Consider the following 26,245-nt stretch of genomic DNA (forward strand, 5'->3'; position numbering starts at 1 on the left):
TCTGTCCATGGGATTCTCTAGGCAAGAATACTGGGGTGGGTTGCCATGTCATCCTCTAGGGGATCTTCTTGACCCAGGGATCAAACCCACATCCCCTGTGTCTCCTGCACTGGCAGGTGGGTTTTTTACCACTGAGCCATAGGGGAAGCCGGTACAACTATCTAAGGCTTCCTTTTTCTTCTCTCATCTGGAAAATGGTATTATTACCTGCAAATTTAAAATGAAGAGGCACAGATGTGAGTTATGGAAAAAATGCCTCTATATCATAACATTCTATGTAACGAAAAGATCTGCTTCAAGTGACAGGTGGGATGTCAAAATCCCTCTATGAAATAAGGATGGGCACTTGTTACTGGGCTCATTTAATCCTCATATCAAGTAAAGTCAACATGTGTACTCAGTGCAATTATGATTACAGGCAAACAAAATATTTAAGACGATATGGACATACATGATTATATGGAATTAAAAACTGTGATGGTGTTTTCAAACCCAAATAACTGGAAGACACTAAGATAGGTAGAAGTTGTACAAACAATATCATGAGGATTGTAGGGCTGTAGGGATTGCCTGGGGTTAGGGCTGGCATTTCCTAGCTCTGTGAGGTTGCCTAAACTATGTAAGTGTCAGAGACACTTATTTTCCCAACTATAAAATGGGGGTAATACTCCCTTAAAAGGTTTCCCTGGTGGCTCAGATGGTAAAGCGTCTGCCCGCAACGTGGGAGACCCGGGTTCGATCCCTGGGTTGGCAGGATCCCCTGGAGAACAAAATGGCAATCCACTCCAGCGCTCTTGCCTGGCAAATCCCATGGGCAGAAGAGCCTGATAGGCTACAGTCCATGGGGTCGCAAAGAGTCAGACACAACGGAGCGACTTCACTTCACCTCCTTAAAAGGCGGTGATAATGAAGTCACTCAGCACATAGTAACAACGAATGACAGTAACAAGCAATGAATAATAATAATATGGTCACGGTAATTATTTTGGTGACAAATGACAGAGATTAAAAAGGAAAAATACATAAAGGGCCCTTAAATCTTCAGTCATACAGCTCAGTTCAGTTCAGTCACTCAGTCATGTCCAACTCTTTGTGACCCCATGGACTGCAGCACGCCAGGCTTCCCTGTCCTCCACTATCTCCCAGAGTTTGCTCAAATCCCTGTCCATCGAGGCGGTAATGCCATCCAATCATCTCATCCTCTGTCATCCCCTTCTCCTCCTGTCTTCAGTCTTTCCCAGCATCAGGGTCTTTTCCAATGAGCCAGTTCTTCACATCGGGTGGCAAAAGTATTGGAGTTTCAGCTTCAGCATCAATCCTTCTAGTGAATATTCAGGACTGATTTTCTTTAGGATGGACTGGTTGGATCTCCTTGTTGTCCAAGTGATAGGAGGATCCCTAGAAAATGGTCAGAAGAGTTCACAGTTTACAGAAATGGAAATAAAAGTTAATTGGTGAATGCTAGATATTAAATGCTAGATATTAAAAATGATGCTAGATATTAAAAAATAAAGAAAACCTTTTACACACTAAACTCACTAGTAAAGAAGCAGAAAGTGGGACTTCCCTGGGGGTCCAGTGGTTAAGAATCTGCCTTCTAATGAAAGGGAAGAACACTGGTCCGGAAACTGAGATCCCATATTTCATGGAGCAAACTAAGACCAAATGCCACAGCGAGAGAGTCCAGGCACCGTAATGAAAGGTCCTACACGCAGTAACTAAGGCCTGACACAGCCAGATAAACAAATAAAAGTAGCAAGCAACGCAAACATCAAGTATGATTATAATAATGGAGATGCTGGTAAAACTACTGGCAACTAGGAATATACAGAAATTTCCAAGCACAAATTTATTATTTTTGAAGAGAATTTAGTAATTGTTGTCAAGAGCCGTAATAGTCTATAGTTTGGTGCCGTAATTCTATTCCTGAGGATGAGATTATTCTCATTCTTATTCAGAGAGATCTTCCTGACCCAGGGTTCAAACCCTCCTTGTCTCTTGCATCTCCTGCATCAGATTCTCCACCATTCATGCCTCCTGGGAAGCCCTGGACCAGTTTAGCGCCACCCTAATGGCCTCGACTCTATGACACCTACGAAGATCCTATTACGATAAAGCGGCCCTCACGGCACTGGTGGTTAGGGCTTCCATCTGACTTCTGGGGAGACCTCTGAGTCGTAACAAGCAGAGTCTGCCTTTGGCCCCTACTGCAACACGCGGCTCTGGGTTCCCATCCCCATCCTCACCGGAAGTCCTCCTTTCCCTGGGTTCCCTCCCCACTCTCCAGCCCTCTTCAGAATGGACCCCAGCATGAAGCAGGAGGCAAGATCAGTCTGTGATGGGATAGGATCAGGGTTAGGTCTTACACCAAAAACTGATACACTGGTAATGGAGCTTTCTGCATCCATGAAGGAAGATTGTGTATATGTGGGAATAGGGGGGATGGATGTCAGGGGGTCTTGAAACCATTTCAGGTTTGCTGGCACGGAGGCCACACTGATGCTGGGACGTGGATGTCCCCGGGCTCTGAGCGGCCCTCCCGGCTCTGCTCCGCGCATCAGGCTGGAGGACTCATCCTCTGGGTTGCAGGTCTGGGAACACGAGAGACACAGGCTGGTGGCAACTCTCAGCAGCCGTGAGTCCCGAGCTTGAGGCAGCTCAGACGTCCCTGCTGTGCCTTTCCTGTGACCTAACACTGCAGATGTGGCCCCCAGCATCCCAGGCACCTCCATGGCCAAAGCCTGGCCTCCAGGAAGACCAGAGAGGACAGTCCTCTGCAGGCAGGAGGAGGGAGGGGGTGGGGAGGCCTTGAGTCAGGGTCACCCCTGCCCCGTGCCCCCTCCCCACACCCCTCCCTGGCCTCCTGGAGGCTGGCGGCCCCGCCTAGGGCTCCCCGAGAGTTGGGGTCCCCCGGCCGCGCTGTGCCAACGCCCAGGTCTCAGTGGCATGTTGAACATGTCACATCCAAAGCTTCCTAAAAATAAGAGCTGACGTCATGCAGCTGACGGATGGAAAGCTCGAGGTGGAAGGGCAGAAAGAACGCAAACCCCCTGCAGTGGTTTCACTCTGCAGTCTCTGGGGACAAGGAAGACCCCCCCCCCCACCAACCCACCCACCCACAAGTGCCTGTGATGGTGCCCTTTGACCTCAGAGAGACCCAGGGGGCTATCACTGTCCACATGGTTCTCAGGGACACTGCCCAGGGAGTTCACAGAGGAAAGGGTCCCCAACATCATTCTCCCCACCCCTCGACACGCGGACAGGGGTGGGGTCAGCATCCAGGAGAAGCTTCTGGTGGGTGAAGGCCTGGCACACTGGCTCTCGGAATATTTTATTTTCTGAACCTTAGCACACTGGAAGCTTGTAACATGGCCAAGCGGTTATGAGCTCAAAAGCTTTGCGAGAGCTTTCCTCTGAGGACTCGTTCATGTGGTCCTTGAACGCAACCTCGGAATCGGAGTCCCCAGCTGGAGCTCTAAACAGGCCTGCTGAGCCGTTGATGGTGGAGCAGCTCCAGCTGAAGGGCCACCTTGTCCAGGGCTTCTGCCCGCAAAGCCCATCGAGAGAAGGGTGCAGGGGAGGAGGGGGACACAGACAGCTTCGGAAAATGTGTTTCCTGGCTTTAAAACCTCAGGGGTGCAGGGCAGGAGTGGACCATGCCCAGAGGGAGCCTCACGGAGCGTTTCAGTCACATTCTAATTAATAAGCACTGCAGAGCCACCTCCCAGCTCTTAGCTGGCATAAATCCCATCAGTTAACCCATCCATGGAGAGGAAGGGCTTCCCAGGTGGCACTCGTGGTAAAGAACCCGCCTGCCATTGCAGGAGACGTAAGAGACAAGGGTTCAAACCCTGGGTGGGGGAGATCCCCTGGAGGAGGGCATGGCAACCCGCTCCAGTATTCTTGCCTGGAGGACCCCATGGACAGAGGAGCCTGGCGGGCTGCAGTCCGTGGGGTCACACAGAGTTGGACACAACTGAACTAACTTAGCACGCACGCAGCACGTGTGCAGAGAAGCCTGCCCACCCAAGGTTCTCCATCAGCTTCACCTGGTGACTCACAGTGGGCTGTGCCCTCCTACCTAGAGCCCGCCTTTGGGTGACCTTCCGGAAATGTATCTAGTTTAGAGTGGCTTGTAGGGATATTCTGGGGAGACAGCTGTTGATGATCCGAGCCTAGAGGGCTGGCCTGCAGGCAGAGCTGGTGAGTGTGGGCAGAGGAGGGGGGACAGCAGGGGTCCCCAGCAGAAGGCCGCCCAGTTCCCCTGCTGAGTGAAAGGTGGGTGAAGGCTGGCCTCTCCACTGCCGCAGAGGGTGGAGGTGAGGTCAGGCGGGTCCTACTCAGGTATTTCCCAAGATGAAATTTCAGATCCTAAATGATCCTAATTCCTCCTCCCAGGGCTCTGTCACTCACTCAGCAGCAAGTGGTGGCTGCGGACACAGAGCTCAGGGCAGGAGCCCCTACCATCTATTGCAGCGGCACCCCAAAGCTTCTCCTGCGGGGCCTTCTTCCCCACTTGGCCAAAGCGTGTTTCCTGAGACTTTTTTCCCACTTTATCCCGAAATGTTGGGGGGCGGGGAAAGGATGAGTAGAATCTTTGGTCAAATAAGATCAGGAAATACTACATATTAAATTTCTCTTTGGGGTTCTATAATGTACATTAGTACATTTTAAAAAATCCAAAAATTTGTACAATAAAGGAACCTATTTAACTTTTACTTAAACCCAATATTTCTGAATTTATTTATTAAGAAAGGATATTTTTCGGGAAACTGGTAGACAGAACAACATCCCCTCAAGGACGTTCATGCCCTGATTCTCAGAACTTATGACGTTGTGACCACATGTGGCAGAAAGGATTTTGCTGATATAATAAAGGTAAGGGTCTTGAGATGGGAAGGTTTCCCCAGATTATCCTGGCGGGCCTGAAAGTGAAAAGTGAAAGTTGCTCAGTTGTGTCAGACTCTTTGCGACCCCATGGACTATGCCGTCCATGGAATTCTCCAGGCCAGAATACCAGAGTGGGTAACCTTTCCCTTGTCCAGGGGATCTTCCAAACCCCTGGATCGAACCCAGGTCTCCTGCAATACAGGAGGATTCTTTACCAGCTGAGCTACCTGGTGGACCTAGTCCTGCGAATGAGTCAGAGCATCTGCCCCAGGCCCCTGGCCAGGATCTGGGTGGTTTGCTGGCCATCTTTGTGACCTGGGCTCATAGCACCATCACTGCAATCTCTGCCTCCATATTCCCTTGACTTTTGTGTCCAAACATCCTTTTTCATAAGGACTCTGGCCACATCAGATTAAGGACTACCCAAGGACCTCAGCCAACTCACTGGAAAAGACCCTGATGCTGGGAAAGATCGAAGGCGAGAGGAGAAGAGGGCGAGATGGTGCATCATCAATTCAATGGATTTGAACTCCGGCAAACTTGGAGATGGCTTCCCTGATAGCTCAGCTGGTAAAGAATCTAATGCGGTCATTCCAATGCAATGCGGGAGACCTGGGTTCAATCCCTGGGTTGGGAAGATCCCTTGGAGACAGGAAAGCTTCCCACTCCAGTATTCTGGTCTGGAGAATTCCATAGACTGTATAGTCCATGGGGTCACAAAGAATTGGACACGACTGAGCGAGTTTCACTTTCTTTTTCAAACTTGGAGATAGTGAGGGACAGGGAGGCCTGGCGTGCTGCAGTCCATGGGGTCACAGAGTTGATACGACTTGGCAACTGAACACCAACACACCTGTGATGGGTCTGTTTTCAATCAGTTTTACGTGAAAAAAAGAAAAGGATGAGTTGACTCTTTGGTCAAGTGAGGCCCTTGTGCTCAGGGCTTAACTTAACGAAGGGGGCCTCGCGGTACTCAACTCAACCCCTCATGCTTAGTGACAGAATCCTCGCTTCTGCTGAAGTGGCAACATGGCCAGTGAGAATTACTTCTCTTTCCACAAGTCCCTTGATCTGGAAGAGGCTGCAACACCCAGAAAAGGAAGTGCAAGTCCAGTTCCTTGGGGAGGGCTGTCGGAAGGACCAGGGCAGCTCTTCACCGGTCGCCTCTTCCCTTCCTGAGCCCAAGGTAACATGGCTGTCCTGCCGCAGTCGGGATAAAAGCCGCGAGTGGAAATGGTGGGCGAGGCTCAGGAGGAGCCGGGGAATCTGGGGGCTTCTGTGAGCCTCTGCTCTCTCCGGATGGACGCCTTGTCACATGAGGTGACAACTTCTCCTTTGTAGGTCAGTGGTTGTCAGCCAGGAGCAGTTTCCCTCCACCCCAGAGAGACCGATGGAGGCATTTGTGGCTCCCACAGCTGGCGAGGGTCCTGCTAGTATCAAGCATGCTGTGGATCCAGAAGCCCTCCACCCCGTTCAACAGAGCAGTATCTGCCCCTGAAGTCACAAGGCCGAGGTTTGAGAAAGACAGTTTCAAGTCACCTGGCAGCTTTTTTGTTAGCCCTCATTTAGGAAGTAGTAGGAGACACAGGAAGAAGTTTCCTTACAACAAAAAAAAATGGATCCTCTGTTTGGGAAGACTCATTGGGTGTTCCCTCAGAGGATAATTTGGCATCGCAGCCTTGAGTATGGAAAGAACACGCTCGAAGGTCGGATAAGGAGTGGTCCCCATGATGCGGACACAGCACGTGCTCTGAGCCTGAGGGCCTCCATCACTGCGTGGTGTATTTAGGGGTCTCAGGGCATATCTGGGGGGTTAGGAAGAAACCCTTTCCCATGATACACTAGAGATTAAAAGTAAGTGCCCTCCCTCCACACGACCCCAGCAATAGTTACCAAACTCTTTTTCCCCAAGTTTCCAGAGTCCTTTGACACAGATAGTATATATGTTGGACTTTTTCCAGGTTAACAGGTGGACCCATCACTTTAAATTTAAAGGTTCTTCACCTGGAGAAACATCAGAGTTTGAATAACAGTATACTGAGCATATCTTGCTCCTTGGAAGAAAAGTTATGACCAACCCAGACAGCATATTAAAAAGTAGAGACATTACTTTGCCAACAATAGCCAAGGCTATGGTTTTTCCAGTACTCATGTATGGATGAGAGAGTTGGACTATAAGGAAAGTTGAGTGCCAAAGAATTGATGCTTTTGAACTGTGGTGTTGGAGAAGACTCTTGAGAGTCCCTTGATTGCAAGGAGATCCAACCAGTCCATCCTAAAGGAAATCAGTCCTGGGTGTTCATTGGAAGGACTGATGCTGAAGCTGAAACTCCAATACTTTGGCCACCTCACACAAAAGAGTTGACTCATTTGAAAAGACTCTGAGGCTGAGAAAGATTGAAGGCAGAAGAAGGGGATGATAGAGGATGAGATGGTTGGATGGCATCACTGACTCAATGGACATGAGTTTGAGTAAACTCTGGGAGTTGGTGATGGACAGGGAGGCCTAGCGTGCTGCAGTCCATGGGGTCGCAAAGAGTCGGACATGACTGAGAGACTGAACTGAACTGAACTGAGCATATCAGTTGAAAGCAACTATTTAATATTTAAAAATAAGTGCACCCTGAGTCTCACAACACTGAATCTTGGTAATTTGCTCCTTGAGCCCCTCCCCCACTGGGCCCGCCCCAGCCACCATCTTCCAATCCCAGCTCCCTTCCGGGCCCCCTAACCCTAGGCCATTGGCCAGCCAGTCAGCCCTCCGGCGTCAGGATTCTTCCCTCGTCCCCTAGCCCCATTCTCACTCCACTCCTTCAAACCCATCTGCCAGTTTGCCAACTGTCGGAGCCCTGCTCATTAACTGACTGGTTAACCTGATAATCTCAGTTCAAACAAAGGTGTTTCCAGCTGGGAGTGGGTTTCTTTCCCAGTGCCCTCTCTCCAGCCCCTGGAGCATGGTTTGTGTTTAAACAGGACCCTTCAAAGGACACAACCTCTCCACCGAGTGGTGGCTGGAGTTTCATTCATCGATGTAGGTCAGAGGGGAAGATAACTTTGATTGAGGAGCTTCTCCAGGACCCACCAAACCTTAATGACAGACCCACGTGTTGAGTGGACTTCCCAGGTAGTTCGGTGGTATAGAACCCACCTGACAATGCAGTACATGGGCATTTGATCTCCGGGTCAGGAAAATCCCCTGGAGGAAGAAATGGCAACCCACTGCAGTGTTCTTGCCTGGAGAATCCTATGGACAGAGAAGCCTGGCACACTATAGTCCATGGGGTCACAAAGAGTTGGCACGACTGAGTGCCTGTCGAGCACCTCCCAGTGCCAGACCCCAGGCCGGGCACTCACATGCAATGCCGCATCCTCACAGTGACCAGGAAGGGAGGACAAGTGCCTACATTTTGCAAATTTGGAGAAAGAAGGTCACAGGGATTGACCAGTTTTCTTTCCCAACAAACCCAGGTGTGTCTTTTACCCCAGGCAAGCCCTCCACCCGGCCTTGTGTCCGGTTGGCCTCTTGCTGGATCCCCTTTAGCAGTAAACACGTGTGCTTTTGTCCAGCTGTCCGGCCGTCCAGCCCAGGTGGGCTCACAACATCTGCTTCCATGTTGCAGAGGAGGCCTTGGTCCATGGTGAGCCATCGGCGGTGCCTCCCTTTTTGCTCCCCTTTGATGTGACCTCCTCAGCCGTCCTTCCCAGCTCTCTGCCTGCTGAGACCTGCTAAGATGTTCAGGTGAGACAGAAGCTGATTCGCTAGTGCCCTGTCTCTTCTCCTAGGTTATCCTCACGTTCATGTATGAACTCTGCAGCCCAGAGAAGACTTGACAAAGCTGGGGGGCCACTGTGCCTGTAGGCTCCCCTTCTGGGGGGCCACCACTCAGCCCACCTAAGGAATTACACACAGGGCATGGTCCTGTGTCAGCCAGCCTTCACCAGCACCCCTCATCCCTCCCACCATGCGGACCATCAGAATCAAAGCCCATGGTCAGGCTGGAATCCTGAACTTCTCTCTCCCCAAAATATCTACCTTGAAAGAAATTTTGCAAATCAAATCATAAGCACATTAGAGTTAATTATATACTATTAAATTCACTGCTGTGGCAAAGCCTTGGAAAATGAAGAATCTTTTTCTAATTAAAATAAACAAATTTCAGTTCACCTCTTTGCTTTCCTTCTCTGTAACACCCTCTGAGTGAAAATGAGACACAATCCTATACCCAAAAATGTTGCCAAACAAAGGTAAGACATCTAAGAAACATCTGGTGAACCAGAACTCTTGACCCTTTTTAACCATCTTCAAGAATGGATTTCAGCCTGTACTTTTCTTCCAGAAGATTTCAAGGGTTTGGGGAGCCGGAAGGAGTGGAGGTTTGGAGGGAGGGCGGGGGCGGTGGCTGTTAAGTCACTTCAGTTGTGTCCGACTCTGTGCGACCCCATAGATGGCAGCCCACCAGGCTCCCCCATCCCTGGGATTCTCCAGACAAGAACAGTGGAGTGGGCTGCCATTTCCTTCTCCAATGCATGAAAGTGAAAAGTGAAAGTGAAGTCACTCAGTCATGTCTCAACCCCATGGACTGCAGCCTACCAGGCTCCTCTGCCCATGGGATTTTTCCAGGCAAGAGTACTGGAGTGGGGTGTCATTGCCTTCTCTGGGGGGCGGTGGGGGTGGACACAAAATAGCTAACGACACACTCTCCATCCTGGGATTGGAAACATGGCTATAGTCAGAATATCTGAAGCAAGAATGAACCAGAGTCTTCCCTGAGTCCAGGGGAGATAAGCGTGATAATAAAGCCTGAATATTCAATTCTGCAACTGCGCCTGGGCTCCATTTATGTAATTCGCATAGGAATTTGGGGAATGTGAGGGTGTGAACTATTAGCAACTCCCTATATAATTATTAAGGGACTTTTTTTTTTTTTTGCAGAGTCAAAAATTGTTACGGAGCTTAAATTCAGGCTCAGAGGAATATTTCATCAGGTTTTCTTTAAGTTTCAGACCAGTGGAAATCAACTAATAATGGAGCTCACTTTGGCAAAAAGTGATAAGGCTGAGGTTTCTGATTAGAGCTCCAAATGCCTTAAATAGCTCCCGTAATTAATTATTAAGAGAAGTAGCTTTCTTTTCCATGGAGAAGACTAGAGCTGTGAGAAAGGGGGAAATAGAAGATGTCAGTACAGGAACTTTAAGGGCAGCGAGAGCTTTAAATGGGATTCACGTGGGTCAGCATTTCAGGACTGGAGATCCTCCTTGTGAGGAAGTGCCTCCAGGAGACATTTTCACCCTCAAAATGTCATGAGAAAGAAAGTGCTGTTCTTCCTTTCAGCTGAAACTGTTCAGTGCTGGGGGCCAGGAGGGAAATCAGACCCTCATTCTTGTGTTTCCTGGCTGTGGTTCCCAGACACTGGTCTGCCTCACAGAAAACACGTGCCAGACACAGGACAACTGGTCCCGCGGCCGCACTGGAGGGTCTAGACAGTGCCCGGGGGCAGCGCCCAGGATGTGAAGGGGTGAAGAGCCAACGCAGCCAGCTAGATTCACTTCCTATTTTTTGATTCTTGGAGGCCAACTTTCATTTCCCCAAAGTACATGCCGCACTGGCATGAAGCTCCCAGCCCTGCCACCCCCGTCAGGAGCTGTGCACAGAACCTTGAGGTGTGGTACAGACTTAGAGAGTGGATTTAGAGTGTGCCAAGAGGGAAGGAACGGGGGGAAGGGATAGTTAGGGAGTTTGGGACGGACATGTACACGCTGCTGTATTCAAGACGGATGACCAACAAGGACTTGCTGGGCAGCACAGGGAACTTTGCTCAGTGTTATGTGGCAGCCTGGAAGGGAGGCAGGTTTGGGGGAGACTGGATACATGTATATGCACAGCTGAGTTGCTTTGCTGTCTTCCTGAAACTATGACAACCTTGTTAATCGGCTATGCCTGCTCAGTCGCTGCGACCCTATGGACTGTAGCCCATGAGGCTGCTCAGTGCATTGGACTCCCAGGCCAGAATACCAAAGTGGGTTGCCATGCCCTCCTGCAGACTCTAACTGGTTCTACTCTAATATAAAATAAAAAGTTTAAAAAACAAAACAAAAACAAAATCAAACCCTTGAGATTTGGGACTAAAGGCTTTTAGAAGCACAAAATCCCGCCAGCTCCTGGACCTGAGACCCAGAGGCATTGTCTCCTAGTGGCCACACTTCCGGGAACCTGGCTGGACAGCAGATTCTGGGTGGATGGAGCTAGGACAGCAGGTGTCCTGGGGCTGGTGTGCGCACGTGTGCCGCTCTGCACATCTGTGAGGCACATGTGCTCTGGGCTTTGTTAGCAAGAATTAAAATCATGACGGCCTTCCGACACCCTCGGGCTCAACGTGTAGCTCTTTTCTTTTTTTCTTGGTTGGCTGCAAATGTGCAGAGGAAGTGAATCTCCACTGCTGATGACCTCATTTCCACTGTTTCTCAATGAGGCGCTGACCTGCCAGGAGGGCGCTTACTCAGCTGGTCACTGGGCCGAGGGGCGTGGAAGGGGCTGCAGGCAGGGAGGGTGGCCACGTCGTCCTGGGCTCTGCTGACCCCAGCCCCACAGGCCTCTGCCCTCGGGAGTGCAGTTGGCTGGGGGCCCTTCCTGAGATGAAGCGGTGAGGGGTAGCTATTCCCAAACATGAAGAGGGCAGGTGGACGGGATCCACTGGACGGGGCGGGGGCTCTGGTTCTGTGCAGAAATACCAGCGCCGTGATGTTGACAGAGGTTTCCTGTGTTTATGCCGTGGAAATGAATCACCCAACAGAATCAGGAAAACATCTATTATTGATGATGTTGGCCAAACCGGAGCTAACCTGACTGCTTTATCCAGACCCAGTGAGCATGAAAAATGACTTCTATTAAATCAATAGATCAATTCAAAGCCAATAAGTCAAGGCATCCAGAGGTCGATCAAAGCAGTGTTTTAGCACGGGGAGCACAGAGATCAGGTCCGCACAAGGTTGAACATTTCCTACACACCAGGACCACCTATGAGAGAGAGGAAAGTTAAAAATGATACGCTTTTAAATGAACTACACTTAAGTAAAAATTTTTAAAAAATCAATTTTATCTCAATAAAATATTATTTCTTCAATTTTGAAGAAAAATAAGGACAGGCACTGATTTGTAGTTACAGACATTGTATACGTGATGCAAAGAGGTGATACACGCCGAGGGCTCTGTAGAGAGCAGCTCTCGCTGATGGTAAAGTGCTTTTCCCTAGCCAAGCCCCGTGCCAGGCATTTTCCGTCTCATCCAGTCCTCCCGCAGCTTGCGTTCAATTTGCAGTTGGTAGTGGCCCCACTTCACACGTGAGGAAGTCGGGGCTCCAGGCAGGGTCTGGGGGCAGCAAAGAGCAGAATGTGGACACACGGAGGCCAGATTCTTGACCAGTTGGGGGGTGCTGTGTGCAGCCGTTCCCTGCTGCGGCCGGGGGGCCGAGGGGGAGGAAGTCTGCACCTCAGGACACCCCGAGGCCCTCCTCCCTGCCCCTCCACGTCCCCACACGCCCCTCACCTCCCCACCTCTCCACCCCCTCCTCCCTACCTGCCCCCAGCCCCTCACCCAGCCTGCTCACCACAGGCCTCTTGAGGAATCTGGTCCCAGCCGACTCGACATGGCCTCTCCAAAGCTGGTGTGTGATCCTCTCCACCACACACTCACATTATCTCACACACAAACACACATACATACACGGTCAGACACACATACTGCCTTACACACATACACATGCATAGGCCAATATGCACACACTCACTCTGTCTTACACACTCACACTGTCTCACACACATATACACCTACATACATGAACAGGCACACAGACGCACACTCAGTGCCTCACACACAGACACACACACACTCCATCTCACACACATACACACACAGAGGCCAACACACACCCTGTTTACACACACACACACTGAGACTGTTTCACACATACACACATACATACATGGACAGGCACACAAGCACACACATCCACTCACACTGCCTTACACATATACACACTCACAAATGTAGGCACACACACGAGCACATGCACGCCATCAACACGCACTGTCACACCCCAGCCACGCACCCACAGGGGCTCGCTCTCACAGCAGCCAGGACCCCAGGCCGTCCAGTGAGACCCGGGCACTTTCCTCCTTGCATCCCTCCCCTCATCCCTGCCCCACGTCGTGGGCTCGGATCGCAGGCAGAGGATTGAGAAACACCATGACTCTCTCATGTGAACACTTGGAAAGGAAAGGACCAACGGGGGCGATGTTGAAATAAGAAAGGGGAGCGGGCTCTGAGGATGGCCCTGGGTAAATCAGAGAGAGACACATGCTGAGGGCCGGGGGAGCTGGGTGAGTGTGATCAAGAAAGAAACAGAAAGGCTATGACAATTTCTTTCTAAGCTGACATCTGAGAAGAGCAGGGTTTTGAAGAGGGGATTGGGCTTTCTGAGGACAAGCTCTGCTCGGGAACCTAAAAGCTTCTGTGAGAGCATTAGTGAGCTCACAGGCCAGGCAGTGGTGTAGACACTGAGTCTTACGCTCTTCAGCAAGGCCTCTCATGAGGGGCTTTATGGATCTCTGTTTGTGCAGTGGATTCAAACCCATTTGGGTAATCCTCAGGTTGGCAGATGAGACCTCGGGTGAGACAGTTAGACAGAAGCCACAGGGTGGAGGATAAGCCTCAACGAAGATCCAAGCAACACGGGTTCTTGTTGTAGGGAAGGGGCAGGTTGGAGGAGGTGCTTGAAACTGTTGCCCATGTAAAGACAAACTGAAGAAACTAACATTGCTCCTTATTAGACACTCACATGCTCAATCAATACTTCACCAAGCAACATAGAGGGGAAAATTTGCCCAAATAACGCTTTGCCAAACCCATATATAAAAATAAAACATGACGTCCTTAAAAAGACCCTGAACCCAAAGAGCTTATGTTCCAATCAAGTCCTGAAAACAAGAATGGCAGAAACAGAGGAACACATATATTCTTTATCGCTGTTCATAAATGTCAAGGAGTTGCTGAAATAGTTGGAGTGTCTTGGAGTCCCGAGTCCCTGAAGTTTCCAAAGCTTCTTCAGGGAGTGTGATGAGGTGTGGGAGGAACGTGGGTCAGTGTCTGGGAGGGAGGCGGGCAGGCACACCCGGGAGCACACACAGCCCCAAACAAGCAGGGTAGCAGGGGCGGTAACAGAATCTCAAGGGTGGGCGGAGCCAAGGAGGATGTAGCGGAGTTGGGTGGAGCCTCCACTTTGCCTTAGGTAGGAGGGAACACCCGTGAAGATGGTAATTAAGGGAAAAGTCACGGCTGGTCTTCGTCTGGATAAGCACAGTGGAATGCCACAGCCTTGGAAGTGTAGAGTTCTGGAGCTTGCCACACCCACATACCATGGGGTAAAGTCCCAGCTTCGTTGACTGGGGAGAGTCCAGTCGTGGGTGGGGGCCATCATGCCCACAAGAAGGGAGCTCTGTGATCAGCCCAAAAGCAGTAGATGATGTTGGACCAACACCATCCAGCAAGCGGTCACTAACAGAATATCAGATCCCTTGTGCTTGCCTGTTGAATACCATTTTAAAGTTATGTATGTGCCTTTCCTTTATTTTTATTTTTAACCATTTGGAGGAGAAGGCATTTTAGATACAGAAAACATGCATAGGTACTAAATTTGGTTGTCATCTTTCCCCAGCCTCCTATGCTCTGTGACAGTCCCCAGTCTTTCCTTATTGCTGATGGCTTAACAGTTTTGAGCATCGCTGGTCAGCTGTTCTGTAGAGTCTCTCCATTTGCTTTTTCTGATGTTTCTTCATGAATAGACCACAGTTAATGGATCTGGGGAGAGGGGAGAGAACACAGAGGTGAAGGGCCGTTCTCATCACAGCGTATCAAAAGCGTGCGCTGCCTCCCTGATGTGTAAATGATGACAGGAACACAATCACCTAACCCCAGGAGCGCTTGTCAGGCTTGTCCAGGAGGAATGGCATTGTCCCCTCCTCCAGAACTCCTTCTTTGTAAACAAGTCACTAAGTCCAGAGGTCTGGGCTGGGGGTGTCTGTGTAAATTATTTGGAGCTGGTCTGTAAGGGTGCTCGTCCCTTGCCTCCTGTCTCTGTATATATTTTCTTTATGTCCACACGGACTTGGGTAGGTGCATTTTGGACTTTGCGTTATAATGCAGTACTGTGCTATTTGCTTTTGCTCCCATCAGGACAACTCTGGCTATTCCAGAGCTTTGAGGTGGCCTTGGGTTGACGCATGTGTCCCTTTGACGTGCTCCTGACTTGTGGTGAAGGAAGCACTTCCTCACTTTCTGCGGCTACAACATGGCTCAGGCTCATCTTCCATTTTCCCTGACCCAGTCCTGGAACGAGCCCTTTCTCCCAAAAGCCCGGGTGCTTTTTATCAGAGAACTACATTTCGAAACCAAGTAGTGGACCCTGCGTGGGCTTCCTGCTCCTGGAATGTCCCTATGTCTGGGCCCCCCTCAACCAACAGAGCCTGGAAATGTATGTATGGAAGCTAGCTTGTGTGTGCACACAAGTCTATCAGTGCTTCAGAATACATCCCTTAGCATCTGTGCTAGGCTGCACCTGAGCTCACCCCGAGGTCTCTGGCCCTAATCTAGCCCCTCCTCCACACCATGTATCCACAACCTCCCATCCCCGCTGGGGAAACCTGGCTTCCGCCACCCACCACCCACCACGTCTCTACTTGATCCCAGTGCACGTGCGAAGCTGCTTCAGAGCTGTGAACCCACACCCCGACCGCTCACTTTCATCTATGCTTTTGAAGCACAGAATCTTCACATATTAAACTCCGTGCACAGTGAAAGCTTGGAAAAGTAAAGGCCCATGAAAGAGTCAAGATTCATAAAGACATCAGGTGCCAGAATAAGGAATCCAAGCAAAATAGGAATGAACAGAATGCATGAGGGTTTGGAAACAGGTGAGTCGAGAATAGTAGGGACCAGGCTAAACAGCCGTTCGTAGGAGAGGGGACGGCGTGGACTTGTTCAGTTGACCGCAAGCCCGGGGTGTGGACATGCAGCTGAACAAAGCCCATGGCTGGAGCCGGCAGCGCTGAAACAGCTTGTTCCAGCCAAGGCAGGGAAGTGGCTTGGGGCCTTGCACAGGTCAGACTACGCATGCAGGCGCTTCTATCCACCCTCTGCAAGAGTGCCCGGGAGAGCGAACAAGAGGCATGGGGTCATGTTCCTAAAATACTACCAGGGATTAGATGTACCCGGGGCCACTCCAGGGGACAGAACTGAGACCTGCACATCTGAGGATCGCTCCCAAACCCCTGAGACCGAGTGAGGGTGGGGGCAGGCCAGAGCTCCAGGAGGCCAGGGTTCCACACTGGAGGTCATGTCCTGGAAGAAGCTGGAAGGACCGCCCCACTGGGTCGCTCATGACAAAGCTTCAGTGCAAAACTGAAAGTGGAGTTGGAGCAAGGGAAGTCGGAGGTCAGGAGAGCCCAGATCTAGGGCCAGGAGAAAGAGGGGCCAGGAGAGACTGCTCAGGTCAAAGTCGTCTGTGGCTCAGCCCCAGAGCACTGTGTGTGCACAAGGTCACAGAGCAAAATGGACCCCTGGTGAGGACAGCAGAGGAAGGCAGAGTTTTGTGCGATTAGCAGGAAAACTTTCTAACAATGAGGGCTGTCCAAAAATAAAACATAATCCCCATCAAGAGAAACATTCAGACAGACTCAGGCAACATTAGCGGGCCTGGCTGCCAATGACAAACCACAGCAGACCCACTGTGATCACGAGAGATTAGCATGCTGGGAAGAGAGACCTGGGTTCTGTCGGGCTTGGAGGACAGCTGAACCAGGGTGAGCTGGAGGGATCCCTGGGAATGAAAGAACGCCCCTCAGAGGTTAAGTTGTCTGGGAGGGATCGCACATTTAGGGGCCACAGGGTGCTGAAACATGCTTGATCGGCATGGTCTTCGGTTTACCTTCTGTTCTTTATTTTGCATCTATATTTTTTATTGGAGTATAATTGCTTTACAGTGTTGTGTTAATTTTTGTTGTACAAGGACATGAATCAGCTATATGTATCCATATGTCCCTTCCTTCTCAAACCTCCTTCCCACCCTCCTGCATATATATTTTTGATTAAAAAAAAGAAAAGATAATATTTAAAAGGAACCTCCCCCCTGCCCCACTGAATTGAGTCCAGAGGCCCGGATTCTAAACCTGACTCAACATACACTCCCCGCAGGAGTTTAGACTGAATGAGAATTCTCAGATCTCATTCAGCTCTAAATTTTTTCAAATGGAGAGTTTGTCATTTAAAACAAGACTATCTAAGTGGTCACTTTATTAAAATGTCATTGAGCCTCTTTTCCAAGTGAGGCTAACCTTTCCTTAACAGTTTTGTTAGCAGAAGGAAAAGGGATTGAAAAGCAAGCATCTGACTTCCCACCAGGGACGCAATTCAAATCGTGGGGAGGAGAAACATGTGAATGGATCCAAAGCTCACAAATAAAGAGGCCAAAAAAAATCAACTTAGATCTATGACAGCACCTCACAACGTGTGCCAGAAAGTGGCAAAAATGTGTGAGAGGTGAGACCAGACGTTGTGTCAGGACGAGTTTAGAAAGGAATACAGCCGCACAAAGGCCAGGGCTATTTTGGTTTGCACATGGAAAGACATCCTGTCATGGGATATTATATTTTGTGTGGGCACCTCGGAGCACAGTGGTAAGAAGGACTTCTGAGGGTTGAAAAGGAAAACAGAAAGCAGAGAATTAGCACACGAGCTCAGAGCCCGATGCCTTGGAGGAGCTCAGCAAATGTTAGTTGGATGAATGACTCAGGAGCTCAGCAAATGCTAGTTGGATGAATAACTCAAAGCTGATGATAGAATGGAGGGGTGCACATGGGAGGAGATGTTTAGTTTGCAAAAGATGAGTAAATAAGTACATGTCCATGGGGAGAGTAACCCAGTCTGATACTGATATTTATATCCACATGTGTTTGCAAGTCATTTAGGCAAAGGTGTAAGGTCAGCACTTGAAACAAGATTCTGAGCAAAACATGTGGATAAAAGTAAATATACGAAGAATCACGAGCAGAAAGTACACAGTGGTTATCAGGGAAGAGACAAGTTATCTCCCAAAAGGATTGAGGGCAGCCCAGAGCACAGTGGAACGCCATCCCGGGGAAACGAGCAAGTCCACACGGTGAGCATCTGTCCATGAGTCAGGCAGTACTGCGGTACTGCTTCCCGGGCCATTTCTGCATCTCCATCGGTTAGCATGTTTCTCTAGCCCTGGTCATCCCTCTGGCCCACCCAGATCTTGGAGGTCTCACCTGACTCTGCAGTTCTGGGGTTTGGGGAAGACTGTGAGTTATTTAAAATGAAAGAGAAAACTTGGGTTTGGGACATTTTGATCATTCTGTTAGTCCGTCAGCAAGCTTCCTGGGCTTCTAAGGTAGAAACATGACATTGATAAGAGAGTCTGCAAAAGAAACTCATCCCTTGGAAACTCAAATCAAGACACACAGAAAATTCAGTATGAAAAGAGGCAGCTTTTAAAAAAAACATTGAAATAAAGACAATACAATAAAATGTTGAAAGGAAATAATAAAACAATAAAGAGATACATGAACTGAGTTTTCAATAAGATAAATGATTATTGGGCATTTGGGGATGACTGAAGTGAGTTCAGACACAACTTGGGAAGAAGTCTGGAAAGCCTTGGGTGAACGCCTCCCAGGACCCAGCGCTCTGTGCATAATCACCTCTACCCTTGAGCTCCTGGGAGCCAGGGTGGGCAGGATCACCTCCGGTTTGCAGATGGGGCACTGAGCCTCTCAGAAACGAGGTCACTTACCCGAGTTCCCTCGGCTCTGAAGTGGAGGAGACAGAGGCAGTTGCAGTGGCCCTCACGGTGCCTGTTCCTCTCGCGCGTCTCCGGGGTCACGTGATGGGTGAAACGATGGTGTAGAACAGAAGTCAGGTTTAAAATGTCAGCTTCGGTAACAACAAACCTGAGTGTGGGAAAGCCAGCCTTGAAGAGCTTTCCTGAAAGGGAAAGTGAAGTTGCTCAGTCGTGTCCGACTCTTTGCGACCCCGTGGACTGTAGCCTACCAGGCTTCTCTGTCCATGGGATTCTCTAGGCAAGAATACTGGAGTGGGTTACCATTTCCTTCTCCAGGGGATCTTCCCAACCCAGGGATCGAACCCAGGTCTCCCGCATCGGAGGCAGATGCTTTAACCTCTGAGCCACCAGGGAAGCGAAGAGCTTTCCTGAGCAGGTTACAAAGGCAACACTTCCTCTGGGGCTCTGCCCGTGGAGCAGGCCTCCCTGTCAGTTCAGTTATTTGTTTTTGAAGTAGTTGATTTACCGTGTTGTGTTAGTTTCTGGTGCACAACAAAGTGAGTCAGGTGTGTGTGTGTGTGTGTCTGTATATATGAAAAAATGAAAGTGTTAATTACTCAGTTGTGTCTGACTCTTTGTGATCCCATGAACTATAGCCCGCCAAGCTCCTCTCTCCATGGGATTCTCCAGACCAGAATACTGGAGTGGGTTGCCATTCTCTTCTCCAGGGCAATCTTCTCGGCCCTGGGATTGAATCCAGGTCTCCCGCATTGCAGGCAGATTTTTTACCATCTGAGCCACCAGGGAAGCCCACAGATATGAAAACCCCCATATGTGTATATATATATATATATTTTATATATATAATATATATATATATACTTTTTTATATTTGTTTCCATCATGGGTTATTGCAAGATGTTGAATAAGTTCCCTTTTATTTACTGTAGGTCCTTGTTTTGTTTTGTTTTTTCAATCTGTTTTATATATAGTGGTGTGTGCCTGTTAATCCCAAACTCCTAATTTATCACTCTCCACACCTTTCATCTTTGGTAAATATAAGTTTTTGGTTTTTTTTTTTTTCTATGTGGGTGGGTCTATTTCTGTTTTGTAAATAAGTTCATTTGTATTATTGTTTTAGATTCCACATATAAGTGATATTGTATGGTATTCATCTTTCTCTTTCTGGCTTACATCACTTAGTATGACAGTCTCTAGATTCTTCCATGTTGCTACAAATGGCCTCATCTCATTCTTTCTATGGCTGAGTAATACTCCATCGTATATGTGTACCACATCTTCTCTATTCATTTATCTGTTGATGGACACTTAAGTTGCTCCCATGTCTTGCTATTGTAAATAGTGCTGCAATCTTTGAGCGTATCTTTTTGAATTAGAGTTTTCTCCAGATAAATGTCAAGGCTCTGTTTTTCACACACTTCCCTTTCACTGCAACATGCTTAAGCAAGGTCAGCCTTAGGATTCAGGGAAAACCCAGTGTGAAATAGCATAGATGTTTCCATCAGACCATAAATCAGTTCCTGGTGGAGAGATGCCTGTCACCCTGGATTCTACTTGCTCTGCTTTCCAAAGATTTGGCCTATAAATCAGAGACCAGGAGCCCACAAGGAAAAATTTAAGAAAGAGTTGTTTTTGTTAATTGTTTGTAAATTGTTTTCTTTATAAATGTGGGACAAGCAGCATAGCCAGACCCCGTGGACTATACGAGTAGTATTCCCGCCCACCAAGAGAGAGAAGGAGTGAGGCTCTGGGAGGGGCTGTCCCCTCTCCCCAGCTCCATCATCTTTTCTCTGTTTCCCACAGAGATCTGGGCCACAGGGATGACTGATCCTGAAGACAGAAATTCTATCTTCCCCAAGAGGGAACTTGCCGCATACCCAGGGTTGAGCTGAAGTCACTAGTGAATGGGAATATCATGTTGAAGAGTCATTCTGATTCTGATCATTCTACATATGATTTCACCATTGAAATACCAAGTTCTGGAAGTCAGAAGTGAGTCAAAATGCAGCTCTTGTTATCATGGTTCCCCGGGTGATTCTGCACTTTGGACCCCAAGCTTTGCAGACTCACTGGTCAGAGGCCTGCCCTAGGGGTCACATCCTACTTCCAATCTTTACCATAGGACAAGATGTCCCCTGGAACAAGTGACTTCACTTCTCCAAACCTCTATTCAAGCTCTAAAATCTAGAAATTCTGTTACTTGATCTTCAGAGGACTGACTGTGTGCTAAGTTGCTTCTATCTGACTACATGTCCGACTCTGTGCGACCCTATGGAGTGTAGCCCACCAGGCTCTTCTGTCCATGGGGAGTCTCCAGGCAAGAATACTGGAGTGGGTTGCTATTTCCTCCTCCAGGGGAGAGGACTGACTACAGTGCTCCAAAGGTGGCCCTTCTGCATGAAACATAGACACTGACAATTAAAGATCTCCTTAAACATCTGTCAAATTCATGAATGATTGGACGCTCGAGTGCCACTCAGGGCTCAGAAACCATTTTCCTGAAAACTTTGAAGGAATCATCAAAGGCAAAGTTCAGCAACCAAAAACTGGAGACTTTGATTTATTGTCACCGAACAAGTTGAAAAATCTTAGTAAGAGACACTCGAACCTTTTAAGTATCATCTCGTGGTGATAATGACCTCTCATGCATATTTATGCACTTAGCTCTGTAATAACCATTTGAAAGACTAGGTTTTTCCCCACCCCTGGGGAATGAAGCTATGTGAAAACGTGACAAAATATTCCAAGTTCAAATGTCCAAATATGGAAACCTACAAAATGTTGGAATTTCTCCCCCAAGTAGAAAGCACCTGAGTGTTTATTGACTCAGGGACCATTCAGACACTCAGCTCAGCCTTGAGAATCCTAAAAACTTACCTGCCCCTGCTGCTCAGCATTCTTCCTGGGGAACATAGGCTTGACTCATTGACGTGTAGGTGGGTTAGTCTGGGTTGAGACAGGAATGTTTGGAGACAGGGTAAACTGGCCAGCTGTTGGGTATTTAGCAAAGAATTCCAAAAGGGCTCAGTAGCCAGAGTTGCTCTTCAAAACCTCATTACTGTTGTTCAATGTCATTCATTACCCTCGGAAAGTAAAATCATATGACCCCATTTCCTCAGTAAGTTAATTATTTTATTTCTTTGTATGAGGCAAAAACACTACTTTTATTGTTAATTAATATGCTAAAATTAGGTTATACCATTCTGGACATGCAAAATTGAATTTAGTACTTTCCAATATGTTTTTTAAAAGCTGGTCAAAAATAAATGCCTTCAACATCTTTTCTTTTTCCAACTGAGTATAAATTTCCTTCCTATGAAATTTCATTCCTTCCTGCTGTTCTAAGTGACATAATGCCACTTATTTTCCAAAGGGAGGAAAGAATAAAAATGAGACATTCAGTTAGCATTTTGAAATTCAGATATTTAATAGGCAAGCCCCACCCCCCTCCCGCTCCAAAAAAAAAAAAAAAAGAAAGGAAGGAAGGAAGAAAAGCAAAAATACAACAAAAAGGTATAATCATCCACAAGTTCCAGGACCAAAATAATTAAATGGAACAATAAGGAGAATTATTTATTTGGGGACTAATTTCAGATTTTTCTCTTCCCTGTTGATTAAAGTGAAGATAGGAAATTCTGAAATTTCTTCTCTTGCAGAGGTGGAGCATGAGAGCCCCATCGGATGCTGGGACACAAAGTGACTTCCTGGTTCCCTCTGTTGTTCTGCTGTAATGAAATCCCCTCTGATATATCTGCCATCGCCCACTGTTAATTACTTTTCTATTTATTTAGTAGACCTACAAGTGGAAGGCAATCTATTGCCAGGGAATTGTTTGACTTCTATGCTAAGTAGACGGCATTCCAATCCAGTGAGGTTGGCAGCAGCCTGAGAGGACTTCTATCTCATTGCCACATTAAATTAGCACCCAGCATGTCCTAGACACAAGAAGGGTATTTTTTTTTTTCTTCCTTCTCCAGAAGGTTAATAGTCCTTGGGAGTCTATAAACTGGTCCTGGGCATCCTCTGTGGTAGGCCCTGCTTCTGTTTCCCTGGAAATGATAAGAAGGAAGAATTAACTGGAGGGTTCACATGCCTGGAGGCTGGAGTCGGGTGGGACTTCACATAAAGTGTCTAACTCTTAGTACGGACGCAACCCTTTACATCCATCAGGTAAAGTGTCTCGTGGAGAGGAACAGAAGAGGGTTCAAGTCTAAAGAACAAGGATGATTACAAGTCTATGACGTGGCTTTGTTCCTTGGCACCAGCTTTTACCGGGCAGATGCGTGAATTCAGTTCAGTCCCTCAGTTGTGTCCAACTCCTTGTGACCCCATGGACTGCAGCATGACAGGCCTCCCTGTCCATCACCAACTCCCACAGCTTGCTCAAACTCATGTCCACGGAGTCGGTGATGCCATCCAACCATCTCATCCTCTGTCATCCTCTTCTCCTCCCGCCTTTAGTCTTTCTCAGCATCAGGGTCTTTTCCAATGAGTCAGTTCTTCCCATCAGGTGGCCAAAGTATGGCAGTTTCAGCTTCAGCATCAGCCTTTCCAATGAATATTCAGGACTGATTTCCTTTAGGATGGACTGGTTGGATCTCCTTGCTGTCCAAGAGACTCTCAAGAGTCTTCTCCAACACCACAATTCAAAATCATCAGTTCTTCAATGCTCAGCTTTCTTTATAGTCCAACTCTCACATCCATACATCACTACTGGGAAAACCATAGTTTTTACTATACAGACCTTTGTCAGCAAAGTAATGTCTCTACTTTTTAATACTCTCTCTAGGTTTGTCATAGCTTTTCTTCCAAGGACTGAGTTATGTGTGAAATACAGCCACATTAATATGGGTCTGATTTTCCTTCAGGCTTCCCTGGTGGTTCAGACAGTATAAAATCTGCCCGAAGTGCAGGAGACCTGGGTTCGATCCCTGGGTCGGGAAGATCCCCTGGAGAAGAGAATGGCAACCTACTCCAGTATTCTTGCCTGGAGAATCCCATGGCTAGAGGAGCCTGGTGGACTATAGTCCATGGAGTCGCAAACAGTCCGACATGACTGAGCGACTAACACTCGACCTTCCTTCTCCACACCAGGGTCATCTGGTGGTCAGCTAAGAGGAAACAGAGGCTGGGGGACGACTGATCTCTGCAATCTGCTTTGGGTGTTTTGGGGGAGCTGAGGGAGAAGCAGATTCCACGGATGTCCTGTTAAAGGCAGTTATTTGAAGCAGGGAAGCACAAGCCCCGCGAAGGAACGGTCCGTCCAGACACCTCTCCGGTAGCCGTGGCGGGTCCTCCCATCCAGGAGCAGAAGGGAAAGCCCGTCTCTATTTCAGTCGCCTCTCACTGTGCAGCCTGCTTGTTTCAGTGAGACTGCAAGGGGCCCGGTCCCCTGGGACATTACAGGAGCCGAGAGGAGCGGCCCCGTTAGGGGAGCTGCAGAGGACAGGCTCGCGATTAGAATTCCACTTCCTGTTTCCACGGGGAGACTTCCGTCAGTCAGGTCCCGCCTCAGTGGCAGGCCGCACTCTGTTCCGACGGCTACCTGCGCTGGAGCGACTGCACCCCGTGGAGTGTGGACCCCGGAGGGCACGATCTGAGGAGGGGACCCTCTCCTGGCCCCCCGGCCCAGGCGCGCTTGCAGCCCCGGAGCCTGCCTCTGGCCTTCCTCCGTCACAGCAGCTTCCTCTCTGGTCCGCTCATCATGGCTGTCATTTCCTGAGACCGTCAACTTCGAGAAGCATTTCCTGACCCTCCAGGGCTCACCCCGGTGACCCCCTGGCTCTGAGACTTGGGAAGGCTCGCCCTGCCCTCCTCACCAGCCTGGAAAACGGGCTCCCATGTCCTACAGGAGAGGTCATTCTGTAGGTACTGGTGTAAGCTCCCGGGACCGGGAGCTGCAGGCATCTTTCTCCTCCAGGCTCCACTGACACCAAACTGGAAGCCTAGTCCATCCACCACCTTCCTTGCTGGGACCCCACTGTCCTTGGGTGTACCTCCTAGCCCAGGCTGAAACCTCCCTGCCCCGATTCAGCTCTGGCTCCGTCCCACGGGCTCGGCAATTAAGTCTATTTTCCACGAAGTCCAGTCAAGACATTGCGAAAGGAGAGCATTCCAGACTATCCTCTGCAGGGCAACCCCACTCCCCAGCACCCCTCTGCACCTTGGTGTCAGGGATACAGACACTGTCTTCTGATGGCAGGGCCACTTTTGTGAGGGTAGGATTGGATCTCTCTCTTTTTTCTTCCCCAGTGGGAGAGTCAGTTATGCCTTGGAGTCTATTAATCTTACAAACAGTTATGGAGCCAAAGAGGCTGAATCGAACAGTTGAGGGTTTAAAGAAGTTGGAGCACCATAGCTATTATTATAATGAAGTTCCCTGATATATAATCATGGGTCTGGGTGACCAGGCACAATTCTTTTAAGTCTGAGAAATTGTAAATGATGCGGAGGAGTTTTTTTATGGTTACCAACCAGCCTCTGACAAAACCAGGTGGGTGAGAAGGGACCTTCTCTTGCCTCCCTGTGGGCAAAAGGTCCCGGAGGGGCCGAGGACAGCAGGACAGGAAGAGGAATGCGCTGCTGGCCCCTCCTACCAAGGCCTGTTCGTTTGTCTGTCTCTTAAATTTGGTTCCGTGGCATGAAAAATAGGATTTATCTTTCTCCACAGATGCCACAAACAGATGCTGAGAACCAGAGACCTTGCAGAGTCAATAAAAGATGTTATAAAATCCATAAAACTGTGGAAAGAAATCAGAATTTCAGCAACTTCCAGGGTGCTGGTGTTTTTTTTTTTTTTCCCCCAGACTGCTCCTTTGATCAACTATAGGGAGATGGGGGAAGCCAGCCGTGCATTAATTCCATCTGCTGTTTCTCATGGCATGAGTGGGGCCAGAAGAGGGGCCGAGGTCTCAGCGATGCTGGAGCTGAGATAGTGACAGAGTAGAAATGGAGAACAGTGCCCGGGATGGAGACAAAGCTGTCATAATCAATTAGCATTTCACTTTTGTAAAGATCTCGGAGGCGATGGATTCCTTAGATTTTAACGTACGTCTTCAAAGTAATTTTGTAAGCTATTTAAACGATGCTCCCTTTTTACAACTCTACATAATTTGATTATACGAACCATCCTCCAGTCCTTGGATATGCAAATGCAGCGTCAAAATGATTTTTCCCATATTTTGATAGAATTGGAGGTTCATTGCTGTGATAGGAAGTGACAAAGACTGCAACGGGGCGTGGGTAGCCTGCTCATCTGGAACCCTGAGGCCATTCAGATTTTAAACAACCACTTCTTGAGAATCATCCATAAGAATAAACTTTGGAAAACCAAAGACAGGGCAATGATTAGGGTCTGGAGTCTAACTGCTTTAGATCTAATCCTAGAGCTGCCCGGATGCTGAATTTGTGAATTAATCTCTCAGAGCCTCAGTTTTCCCACCTATAACTTGGGAATAATAAGACATAAGCGTGTAGAAATATTA

At 48.6% G+C, this 26,245-nt stretch overlaps 1 long non-coding RNA gene across 1 annotated transcript; it reads left to right on the plus strand.

Annotated features, from left to right (window-relative positions):
• Positions 1–4,148: 4,148 nt before the first annotated feature.
• LOC138445067 (uncharacterized) lies at positions 4,149–9,052 on the plus strand. The gene is made up of 2 exons (XR_011258729.1): positions 4,149–4,203; positions 5,285–9,052. It is a non-coding gene; the product is annotated as an uncharacterized lncRNA (long non-coding RNA).
• Positions 9,053–26,245: the final 17,193 nt, after the last annotated feature.

Source organism: Ovis canadensis, chromosome 8 (genome assembly GCF_042477335.2).
Source record: "Ovis canadensis isolate MfBH-ARS-UI-01 breed Bighorn chromosome 8, ARS-UI_OviCan_v2, whole genome shotgun sequence".
In the NCBI taxonomy this organism is placed as follows: Eukaryota; Metazoa; Chordata; class Mammalia; order Artiodactyla; family Bovidae; genus Ovis; species Ovis canadensis.